General features: G+C 41.1%; 1 protein-coding gene across 2 annotated transcripts in view; it reads right to left on the reverse strand.

Annotated features, from left to right (window-relative positions):
* CTTNBP2 (cortactin binding protein 2) overlaps positions 1-12,109 on the reverse strand; it is a 154,715-nt gene that overhangs the window by 27,822 nt on the left and 114,784 nt on the right. The gene's annotated exons all lie outside the window — the stretch shown is intronic.

Genomic DNA, 12,109 nt, shown 5'->3' on the forward strand with positions numbered 1-12,109 from the left:
TAAGGATATCTCGCCTAAGAACATGTGGAGATGTAGTGGGTGCTGGGACAGAAAGCCATGACCTTTTATGTATGTCAAGGGCCGTGACGTTTGGAGTAAAATGTGGAGGGGAGGTCATGATCCCAGGGCTGAGTTCCCACTCCCAGCCCACATGCTGGGGAGAAGCTTTCTTCTTGGAAACGTCTTGCAGAAAAGCACCTGTGTAGGCGTAGCACCTAACTAACCAGTACAGTTGACGAAGCTCATATGTGAGGATTGAGCCACCCATACTTAGAGAAGTGTTAGACACAACAGGGTCTGTTCTCTCTTTATAATTTGTAGTAGGACAATGTAAGAACATGTATATCTTTGTGCTATTGTTGCTCTGCTGTGCTCTGATGAGTTTGTCCCTTTTACATAACAGGGGAAGGGCACATCCTTGAGGATAGCCAGAGTAGACTTCTACGAAGACAGTGACTATGCCCCTGGATCCTTACAGGAAAAGGCAGATTCTGAGATATGAAAGGAAGGCTTGAGGGAAAGCCCTTAGCATGGAAGGAAGAGGGAACTCCTTCCTTACCTGGGGACTTTAAGACCTGAGCTTTGGCATCCCAGGAGACCATGACATAAACTTAGAAGAACTCCTAGAAAATGGAAGAAAAGTAGTCTTGACCACTGGGTGTCTGAAAATGAGCTAAGGAGGGAAGTGATTCTTAAAGGGGTCCCTTGATGTTGCACTTGGGACTGGGTTTTAGGCTCTGAAAGACAATTTATCTGGTAGCCACAACTGATTTTCTCTGAGTTTAAATATTACTCCACCATTGCTAAGCCTTCCATAAAAAAGGGAAGAGCTGGATTCACACTGTGGGTAGGGCACCAACACGGAGAGTCGTGGCTGGAAGACACAGGACAGTGGCTGTAGCTGCCTGAGGAACATCAGGATCCTAAAGCCACAGGATGAACTCAGCAGTGGCTGGCCTGGGCTGTTTTCTGTGGTACTGAGAATCTGTGAGCCAAGCAATGGTAGAGATGCCGGCCAGGACCAAGACTGGGACAGGGCCTCTTCCAGAGACATGGGAGAGATAGTAACCTAAAAAGTTCAGTTGAGGTTCTGCTTCTTAGACAGTGAGGCCATAGAGCCATAAGACTTCAGGGGTAAGTTATTATTAAAGAAGAATTGTTAAAGAATAATATGTTCTCATTTGTACCTATGTGATGGGGAAGCTTGGGGATACACAGATTATACTTTTCATTAAAAAATGTTGCCCAGGGCTTCCCTGGTGGCGCAGTGGTTGAGAGTCTCCGCCTGCCGATGCAGGGGACAAGTTGCCCAGATTTATATAGTTAGGGCCTCTTTCTCCCAATTTTAAATGCAATATGGTAAATCCTTCTGATATGCACAAACTTTTTTGGCTTGGGAAATTTTTCTTCCATTATGTTTTTGTTAATTTCTCCTCTTCTAGTTCTAATTCTAAGGAACAACTACAAGGCTTAAGTTCCCTTGCTGTTCTCTGTAAAGACACCTGTCCCCTTATCTCTTCATTTCTCTCTCTCTGTCCTTCTCTTCTGCCTTCTGGGAGTGAACTCCTCACGTTAGTCTTTCATAGCCCTGAATGGAACATTCATTTACCATCTCACTTTTGCTCTCTGTGATCTCAAGGGCAATTTTAATGATGCCATTGCATTTTTAGTTGTTCTTATAGTTCCTTGCTTCATCCATCTCCTTTCCAACTTCCTTCCTTTTAATCTTAGCCTGCACTCTATCATGGCTTTCTTGCCCTGCTTTCATAGTCTATCCCCTTGCATTCTCTAGAGAATGAACATAATTTTCCAAACTCCTTTGTTCTGTATTTTTAAGCTGTGTTCTTCTGAGTTTTCAGAAGGATAACTCTGTTCTGTTCTGCAGTATTCTTCCGTAGGTATAATGTTAACTTGCCATTGGTATTCATATACTGTGAAACCACAGGAAGAATTCTGCAGTGAAGCAGGATGTGTGGACCATCACTGATTTTACTCGCTGTCCACTGATTTTCCAGCTGAACTCCTGCCTTAGGTCACTGGACAAATGGCGGGCTGGTGTCTATAATTTCTAGTTAAACTCCAGCATCCAGCACTGGCTGCAGTGGACTGAACTTCTGCTGTCCACCTTGGCGGACAAATGCATGAGATGAACTGCAGTACAGGAAGCAGGATGCTCTTGTACCCATCCCACCAAGAGTGCTGATATAATATACTTCCTGGATGCAGCAGTGTCTCACCAAAGCCCACCGACTTCCTGCTCAGGAATTTCTCGGATCCAAACTCTGAATGGCTGTGGAAGGACCTGTGTTGACAGGGGGTGGAGGATAATATCATGGTGCAGCAAAAAGCAGAGGCAGTAAAGGAAACATGCCCAATTTTCTAACTGCTGTAAATCTTGCTTTTTTGAATCATTAGTAAGATGGTAAGAGAAAGATAAAAGTGGTTTCCTAATAAATCTCGGGTAGGTCTCAAATAAAGTAAACCCAACACTCTCTTGCGCCTAAAGTTAGTGAAATTTTTTTCTAGATTCTTGACAAAGGAAGACCTCAGTTCTATTTTTCTCTGTTATTGTGAAGTTTTATCACTTTTAAAAAGTACTTTAGGACTTCCCTGGTGGTGCAGTGGTTGAGAATCCGCCTGTCGATGCAGGGGACACGGGTTCGTGCCCCGGTCTGGGAAGATCCCACATGCCGCAGAGCGGCTGGGCCCGTGAACCATGGCCGCTGAGCCTGCGTGTTCGGAGCCTATGCTGCGTGGCGGGAGAGGCCACAAACGTGAGGGGCCCGCATACCGCAAAAAAAAAAAAAAAACAAAACGTACTTTAGTGGGAAATTGTGTGTTAGGTACTTGCCAGGTGCAATTTTAAACCAGAAATCTTGAGCTCTCCAAATTAATCCCAAACTGCTATGACTTATAGTGTAGAAATTCGCTCACAAGGAATGGACTGTTTCACACCAGTGGAACAGGATACAGCTTTTCAAGATTTACTGAATATTCTAGCCCTGAGATTTTCAACTAGCACTGCTATTTAATACTGTCTCACTTTTGAAAACACGAGTGCTCTTTATAGCCATCGTGTCAAACTGCCTACATTTTCTTAAGATTGATTCTGAAATTATATAACAGCAAGAGACCCAACCTCATAGATAAGCTGTCTTCAATTCCAACCTCATTTTTTCTCAGATTGTTGGTTCTCAGGGACAGGTAACATTCCATTTAAAATTTCACTGAAAGGCCATTCACTAGCAATAAGCATTTCTGTTCACACACTCTATTATCCTTTCTGGAATAAGGTAAAATATAAATAAATGAATTCAGTATGTAAATCAAGGTAAAAGACTTCCCGATCATTCAGACATTCTAATGCATGCATCCTATCAGTAGGTTTCTCCTCATTTCAGTCACTATCAATTTTTTGTTAATGGTATTTTGTTCTACCTCATCAAATGATACAGTTGTGTTGGTGACCATTTAAGATCTGAACAAAAAATTAATTATGGAAGCCTCTTGCTCTGAGACTGGTGCAAACATGCAAAGCTATGCCAAGAAAACATATTTATCTGTTCTAGTGCTACCATATTTCTCCAAATAGCAAGATCTGAGGTATAATGAATATACATGCTCCATGCTTCCAGCAGAGGGCTCTAGAGATAGACAGGTAGGTAGGTATTATAGATAGACAGACAGGAAGGCAGACAGATTTTCTGGGGGTAGGAGGAGGTAAATATTTGAATTCTGTTGAAAGGAGATCTATTTTGTGAAAAAGAAATTTAACTTCTAAAATGTGAGTTGTAGTCACCAGAATTATCTTCTAAGTGCAAGCTTACAGTGTGACATTTCTGCTCATTAAGAAACAGACACTGGGCTTTTTGATCACAGTTGGTACCAATCCCTTTTATTCTTGTGTCTTCACAGCCTATTCAGGAAGCTCTTATCACATGTCAATTAGTGCTTTGTGAGGCAAATGACTTCTGGATTAAATGGAAACAATGACCTCCACAAAATCCCATCCATCCCTTTATTTTTTTCCCTCCACAGTGTTTTTCTGCAGAATGGAGTTTACCAGAGGAGCTATAGTCTCCACTAGGGTCAATGTAGCACCCGCAATGTGTTTTCAGACTTGTGGCATTATTTTAAAGCAATAAACTTCAACTTTCGTTTGGACCTTCACTTGCCAGAGTCTGAGGAAAAGTTTCTACTACCCTGAGACAGTTTTAGGCCAAGTTGTGCTGAGATGCGGAACTTAAAAAAGAATGAAAAATAAAAGGTCATTACCAAGCTAATAAAATTGGAATGGTTATAAAATAAAGGGACATGCTTTATAGCTAAGATGTTCATTCCAACCTCTTCCGGAACTTAATTTTTAAAGGACTGATTTATATATGACTTTAGAGCCACATACAATACAGTTACTGTCAATTTATTCATGTAAAATCCCTCCAAACAATATTGGCACATCCAGCATCAGGGATACACAAAACCAGTCTTTCATGTTAGGGGTTTTAAGCATTTGCTGAGGTCCCTCCTTATAGAATGGGTGTAAGAGAATAATGGCATTCAAGAGAAATTATAGTTCACACACAGAGGGACACCCATACTATATGCTTTTAAAAATTAGCTTAGTGAAACCATAAAAGCCAAGATCAGGGCTTCCCTGGTGGCGCAGTGGTTGGGAGTCCGCCTGCCAATGTATGGGACACGGGTTTGTGCCCCATTCCGGGAAGATCCCACATGCCGCAGAGCGGCTGGGCCCGTGAGCCATGGCAACTGAGCCTGCGCATCCAGAACCTGTGCTCCGCAACGGGAGAGCCCACAACAGTGAGAGGCCCGTGTACCGCAAAAAAAAAAAAAAAAAAAAAAAGGCCAAGATCAGACTTGGTTACTAACTTCAAATACAGATAGGCCCTCACTTATTAACACAGAAGTAGTAACTTGGGTGTTATAACTATTTAAAAAGTAAAACTAAAAGATATAATTCTTGGATATAATTTCCCCCTGGTCACCTCACCTCTGGCACTCATGAACTCTTGCTGCTCCAGACCTCCTCTGGGCTGACACTTGCCCTACTGGCCAGAATCTTCTTGCACTGTAGCCAGGGAAGCCAAGGATCCACTGGTGTTGGAATCACCTCTTCCTCATACCAGGGAACTGGCTTCCTTCTTCCACTACGACCTTACCCAGCATTGCCCCTCCATACTCTGAATAAGCTCAGGCTAAACTTGGTCATCTGCTAAAGGGGTTGATGAGCTTTTGTGGGCCATCTTAGATACGTAACCATCATTTACAACATTACTTCTATGGGAACATAGCAAACTTATTTGGGGAATGTATGAAGACTAAGTAGAATCTCCTAGTGATGATTCTTGATAATGAGCATGGCACATACTTGAGTGGACAGCCAATATAATTCTCAAGAATTGTGTCCATGGGGATTCTGTGCTGTACATTTAAAACTAGGGCTTGGGCTTCCCTGGTGGCGCAGTGGTTGAGAGCCAGCCTACCGATGCAGGGGACACGGGTTTGTGGCCCAGTCCTGGAAGATCCCACATGCCGTGAGTGGCTAGGCCCGTGAGCCATGGCCGCTGAGCCTGTGCGTTCGGAGCCTGTGCTCTGCAACGGGAGAGGCCACAACAGTGAGAGGCCCGCGTACCACAAACAAAAAAAAAAAAAAAAAAAAAAATAGGGCTCAAGGGACCTTCCAGATGAAAGAGAAGTAAGATATGGAGATCACCTTCCTCCCCACAAATACATCAGAAATACATCTACACGTAGAACAACTCCTATAGAACACCTACTGAATGCTGGCAGAAGACCTCAGACTTCCCAAAAGGCAAGAAACTGCCCACGTACCTGGCCATGTGGTTGACAGGGTCTTGGTGATCCAGATGGGTGTCAGGCCTGAGCCTCAGAGTTGGGAAAGCCAAGTTCAGGACACTGGTCAACCAGAGACCTCCCAGACACACGTAATATCAAACGGTGAAAGCTCTCCCAGAGATCTCCATCAAAACGTTAGGACCCAGCTCCACTGAACGACCAGCAACCTACAGTGCTGGACACCCTACGCCAAACAACTAGCAAGACAAGAACACAACCCCACACATTAGCAGAGAGGCTGCCTAAAAACATAATAAGGTCACAGACACCCAAAACACACCACCAGACGCGGTTCTGCCCACCAGAAAGACAAGATCCAGCCTCATTCATCAGAACACAGGCACCAGTCCCCTCCACCAGGAAACCTACACAACCCACTGAACCAACCTTAGCTACTAGGGGCAGACACCAAAAACAATGAGAACTACGAACCTGCAGCCTGTGAAAAAGAGCCCCAAACACAGTAAGATAAGCAAAATGAGAAGACAGGAAAACACACAGCAGATGAAGGAGCAAGATAAAAACCCACCAGACCTAACAAATGAAGAGGAAATAGGGATTCTACCTGAGAAAGAATTCAGAGTAATGACAGTAAAGATGATAAAAAATCTTGGATACAGAATGCAGAAAATACAAGAAACATTTAACAAGGACCTAGAAGAACTAAAGAGCAAACAAACAATGATGAACAACACAATAAATGAAACTAAAAATGCTCTAGAAGAAATCAATAGCATTGATTAGCTATTAGCAAGAATCAATAACTATTCTATTAGAGAATCAATAACTGAGGAAGAAGAAAGGATAAGTGACCTGGAAGATAAAACAGTGGAAATAACTACTGCAGAGCAGAATAAAGAAAAAAGGAAAAGAATTGAGGACAGCCTCAGAGACCTCTGGGACAACATTAAATGCACCAACATTCGAATTATAGGGGTCCCAGAAGAAGAAGAGAAAAAGAAGGGGACTGAGAAAATATTTGATGAGATTATAGTTGAAAACTTCCCTAATATGGGAAAGGAAAGAGTCAATCAAGTCCAGGAAGCACAGAGAGTGACATACAGGATAAATCCAAGGAGAAATACGCCAACACACGTTAATCAAACTATCAAAAATTAAATACAAAGAAAAACTATTAAAAGCAGCAAGGGAGGGTTTCCCTGGTGGCGCAGTGGTTGAGAGTCCGCCTGCCGATGCAGGGGACACGGGTTCGTGCCCCGGTCCGGGAAGATGCCACATGCCACGGAGCGGCTGGGCCTGTGAGCCGTGGCCGCTGAGCCTGCGCGTCCGGAGTCTGTGCTCTGCAATGGGAGAGGCCACAACAGTGAGAGGCCCGCGTACCGCAAAAAGAAAAAAAAAAAGAAAAAAGCAGCAAGGGAAAAGCAACAAATAACATACAAGGGAATCCCCATAAGCTTAACAGCAGATCTCTGCAAGCCACAAGGAAGGAGCAGGAAATATTTAAAGTGATGAAAGGGAAAAACCTACAACCAAGATTACTCTACCCAGCAAGGATCTCATTCAGATTCAATGGAGAAATTAAAACTTTTAAAGACAATCAAAAGCTAAGAGAATTCAGCACCACCAAACCAGCTTTACTACAAATGCTAAAGGAACTTCTTTAGGCAGGAAACACAAGAGAAGGAAAAGACCTACAGTAACAAACCCAAAACAATTTAAAAAATGGTAATAGGAACATATATATCGATCATTACATTAAATGTAAATGGATTAAATGCTCCAACCAAAAGACATACACTGGTTGAATGGATACAAAAACAAGACCTGTATATATGCTGTCTACAAGAGACCCACTTCAGACCTAGGGACACATACAGACTGAAAGTGAGGGGATAGAAAAAGATATTCCAGGCAAATGGAAATCAGAAGAAACCTAGAGAAGCAATTCTCATATCAGACAAAATAGACTTTAACACAAAGACTATTACGAGAGACAAAGAAGGAAACTACATAATGATCAAGGGATCAAACCAAGGAGAGTATATAATACTGTAAATATTTACGCACCCAACATAGGAGCACCTCAATACATACGGCAAATGCTGACAGCCATAAAAGGGAGAAGTCGACAGTAACACAGTCATAGTAGGGGACTTTAACACCCCACTTTCACCAATGGACAGATCATCCAAAATGAAAATAAATAAGGAAACACAAGCTTTAAATGATACATTAAACAAGATGGATTTAATTGATATTTATAGGACATTCCATCCAAAAACAACAAAATACACTTTCCTCTCAAGTGCTCATGGAACACTGTCCAGGACAGATCATACCTTGGGTCACAAATAAAACCTCGGTAAATTCAAGAAACCGAAATGGTATCAAGTATCTTTTCTGACCACAACACTATGAGACTAGACATTAATTACAGGAAAAAATCTGTATTTTTTTACAGATTTGTTTGTTTACAAATACAAACACATGGAGGCTAAACAATACACTGCTGAATAACCAAGAGATCACTGAAGAAATCAGAGGAAATCAAAAAATACCTAGACACAAATGACAATGAAAACACGACGACCCAAAACCTATGGGATGCAGCAAAAGCAGTTCTAGGAGGGAAGTTTATAGCAATACAATCCTACCTTAAGAAACAAGAAACACCTCAAATAAACAATCTAAAGTTACACCTAAAGCAATTAGAGAAAGAAGAACAAAAACACCCCAAAGTTAGCAGAAGGAAGGAAATCACAAAGATCAGATCAGAAATAAATGAAAAAGAAATGAAGGAAACGATAACACAGATCAATAAAACTAAAAGCAGTTTCTTTGAGAAGATAAACAACATTGATAAACCACTAGCCAGACTCATCAAGAAATAAATGCAGAAGACTCAAATCAACAGAATTAGAAATGAAAAAGGAGAAGTAACAACCGACACTGCAGAAATACAAAGGATCATGAGGTATTACTACAAGCAACTATATGCCAATAAAATGGACAACCTGGAAGAAATGGACAAATTCTTAGAAAAGCACAACCTCCTGAGACTGAACCAGGAAGGAAGAGAAAACATGAAGAGACGAATCACAAGCACTGAAATTGAAACTGTGATTAAAAATCTTCCAACAAACAGAAGCCCAGGACCAGATGGCTTCACGGGCAAATTCTATCAAACATTTAGAGAAGACCTAACACCTATCCTTCTCAAACTTGTCCAAAATACAGCAAAGGGAGGGATACTCCCAAACTCATTCTATGAGGCCATAATAACCCTGATACCAAAACCAGACAAAGATGCCACAAAAAAAAGAAAACTACAGGCCGATATCACTAAAGAACACAGATGCAAAAATCCTCAACACAATACTAGCAAACAGAATCCAACATCACACCAAAGGATCATACACCATGATCAAGTGGGGTTTATCCCAGAGATGCAAGGATTCTCAATATATGCATATCAAACAATGTGATACACCATATTAACAAATTGAAACAGAAAAATCATATGATCATCTCAATAGATGCAGAGAAAGCTTTCGACATAATTCAACACCCATTTATGATAAAAACCCTCCAGAAAGTAGGCATAGAGGGAACTTACCTCAACAAATAAAGGCCATATATGACAAACCCACAGCCAACATTGTTCTCAATGCTGAAAAACTGAAACCATTTCCTCTAAGATCAGGAACAAGATGAGGCTGTCCACTCTCACCACTATTATTCAACATAGTTTTGGAAGTTTTAGCCACAGCAATCAGAGAAGAAAAAAGAAATAACAGGAATCCAAATTGCAAAAGAAGAAGTAAAACTGTCACTGTTTGCAGATGACATGATACTATATATAGAGAATCCTAAAGATGCCACCAGAAAACTACTAGAGCTAATCAATGAATTTGGTAAAATTGCAGGATACATAATTAATGCACAGAAATCTCTTTCATTCCTATGCACTAGTGATAAAAAATCTGAAAGAGAAATTAAGGAAACACTCCCATTTACCACTGCAACAAAAAGAATAAAGTACCTAGGAATAAACCTACCTAGGGAGACAAAAGACCTGTATGCAGAAAACTATAGGACACTGATGAAAGAAATTAAAGATGATACAAAGAGATAGAGACATATGCCATGTTCTTGGAATGGAAGAATCAACATTGTGAAACTGATTATACTACCCAAAGCAATCCACAGATTCAATGCAATCCCTATCAAACTACCAATGGCATTTTTCACAGAACTAGAACAAAAAATTTCACAATCTGTATGGAAACACAAAAGACCCCGAATTGCTAAAGCAACGTTGAGAAAGAAAAACGGAGCTGGAGGAATCAGGCTCCCAGACTTCAGACTATACTACAAAGCTACAGTAATCAAGACACTATGGTACTGGCACAAAAACAGAAACATAGCTCAATGGAATAGAATAGAAAGCCCAGAGGTCAACCCATGCACATATGGTCACCTTATCTTTGCTAAAGGCGGCAAAAATATACCATGGAGAACAACAGTCTCTTCAATAAGTGGTGCTGGGAAAACTGGACAGCTACAAGTAAAAGAATGAAATTAGAACACTCCCTAACACCACACACAAAAATAAACTCAAAATGGATTAAAAACCTAAATGTAAGGCCAGAGACTATAAATCTCTTACAGGAAAACATAGGCAGAACACTCTATGACATAAATCACAGGAAGATCCTTTTTGACCCACCTCCTAGAGAACTGTAAATAAAAACAAGAACAAACAAATGGGACCTAATGAAACTTAAAAGCTTTTGCACAGCAAAGAAAAACATAAAGAAAACGAAAAGACAGCCCTCAGACTGGGAGAAAATATTTGCAAATGAAGCAACTGACAATGGATTAATCTCCAAAATTTACAAGCAGCTCATGCAGCTCAATATCAAAAAAGCAAACAACCCAATCCAAAAATGGGCAGAAGACCTAAACAGACATTTCTCCAAAGAAGATATACAGATTGTCAACAAACACATGAAACAATGTTCAACATCACTAATCATTAGCGAAATGCAAATCAAAGCTACAATGAGGTATCACCTCACACCAGTCAGAATGGCCATCATCAAAAAATCTACAAACAATAAATGCTGGAGAGAGTGTGGAGAAAAAGGAACCCTCTTGCACTGTTGGTAGGAATGTGAAATGATATAGCCACTATGGAGAATAGCATGGAGGTTCCTTAAAAAATTAAAAATAAAACTACCACATGATCCAGCAATCCCACTACTGGGCATATACCCTGAGAAAACCATAATTCAAAAATAGTCATGTGCCACAATTTTCACTGCAGCTCTATTTACAACAGCCAGGACACGGAAGCAACCTAAGTGTCCATTGAGATATGAAAAGATAAAGATGTGGCACACATATACAGTGGAATATTACTCAGCCATAAAAAGAAACGAAATTGAGTTATTTATAATGAGGTGGGTGGACCTAAAGTCTGTCATACAGAATGAAGTAAAGCAGAAATTAACACACCATTGTAAAGCAATTATACTCCAACTAAGACGTTAAAAAAAAAACGGGGCTTCCCTGGTGGCACAGTGGTTGGGAGTCCGCCTGCCGATGCGGGGGACGCAGGTTCGTGCCCTGGTCCGGGGGGATCTGGGCCTGCGCGTCAGAAGCCTGTGGTCCACGGCTGCGTGGGGGCAGGCCACGGCGGTGGGAGGCCCGCATACCGCAAAAAAAAAAAAAAAAGAGTAAATGGAGTTATTTGTAGTGAGGTGGATGGACCTAGAGACTGTCATACAGAATGAAGCAAGTCAGAAAGAGAAAAACAAATGCAATATGCTAACACATATATGTGGAATCTAAAAAAAAAAAGAAAGAAAATGGTTCTGAAGAACTTAGGGGCAGGACAGGAATAAAGACACAGACATAAGAGTGGACTTGAGGACACGGGGAAGGGTTAGCTGGGACGAAGTGAGAGAGTGGCATGGACATATATACTCTACCAAATGTAAAAATAGATAGCTAGTGGGAAGCAGCCACATAGCACAGGGAGATGAGCTCGGGGCTCTGTGACAACCTAATGGGTGCGATAGGGAGGGTGAGAGGAAGATGCAAGAGGGACGAGATATGGGGATATATGTATATGTATAGCTGATTCAGTTTGTTATAAAGCATAAAGTAACACACCATTGTAAAGCAAATATATTCCAATAAAGATGTAAAAAAAAAAAAAGAATAAAAAAAAATAGAGCTCAGATCAGGGTGATCTCATGTATTTTTC

This window comes from Delphinus delphis, chromosome 9, assembly GCF_949987515.2.
Source record: "Delphinus delphis chromosome 9, mDelDel1.2, whole genome shotgun sequence".
NCBI lineage: Eukaryota > Metazoa > Chordata > Mammalia > Artiodactyla > Delphinidae > Delphinus > Delphinus delphis.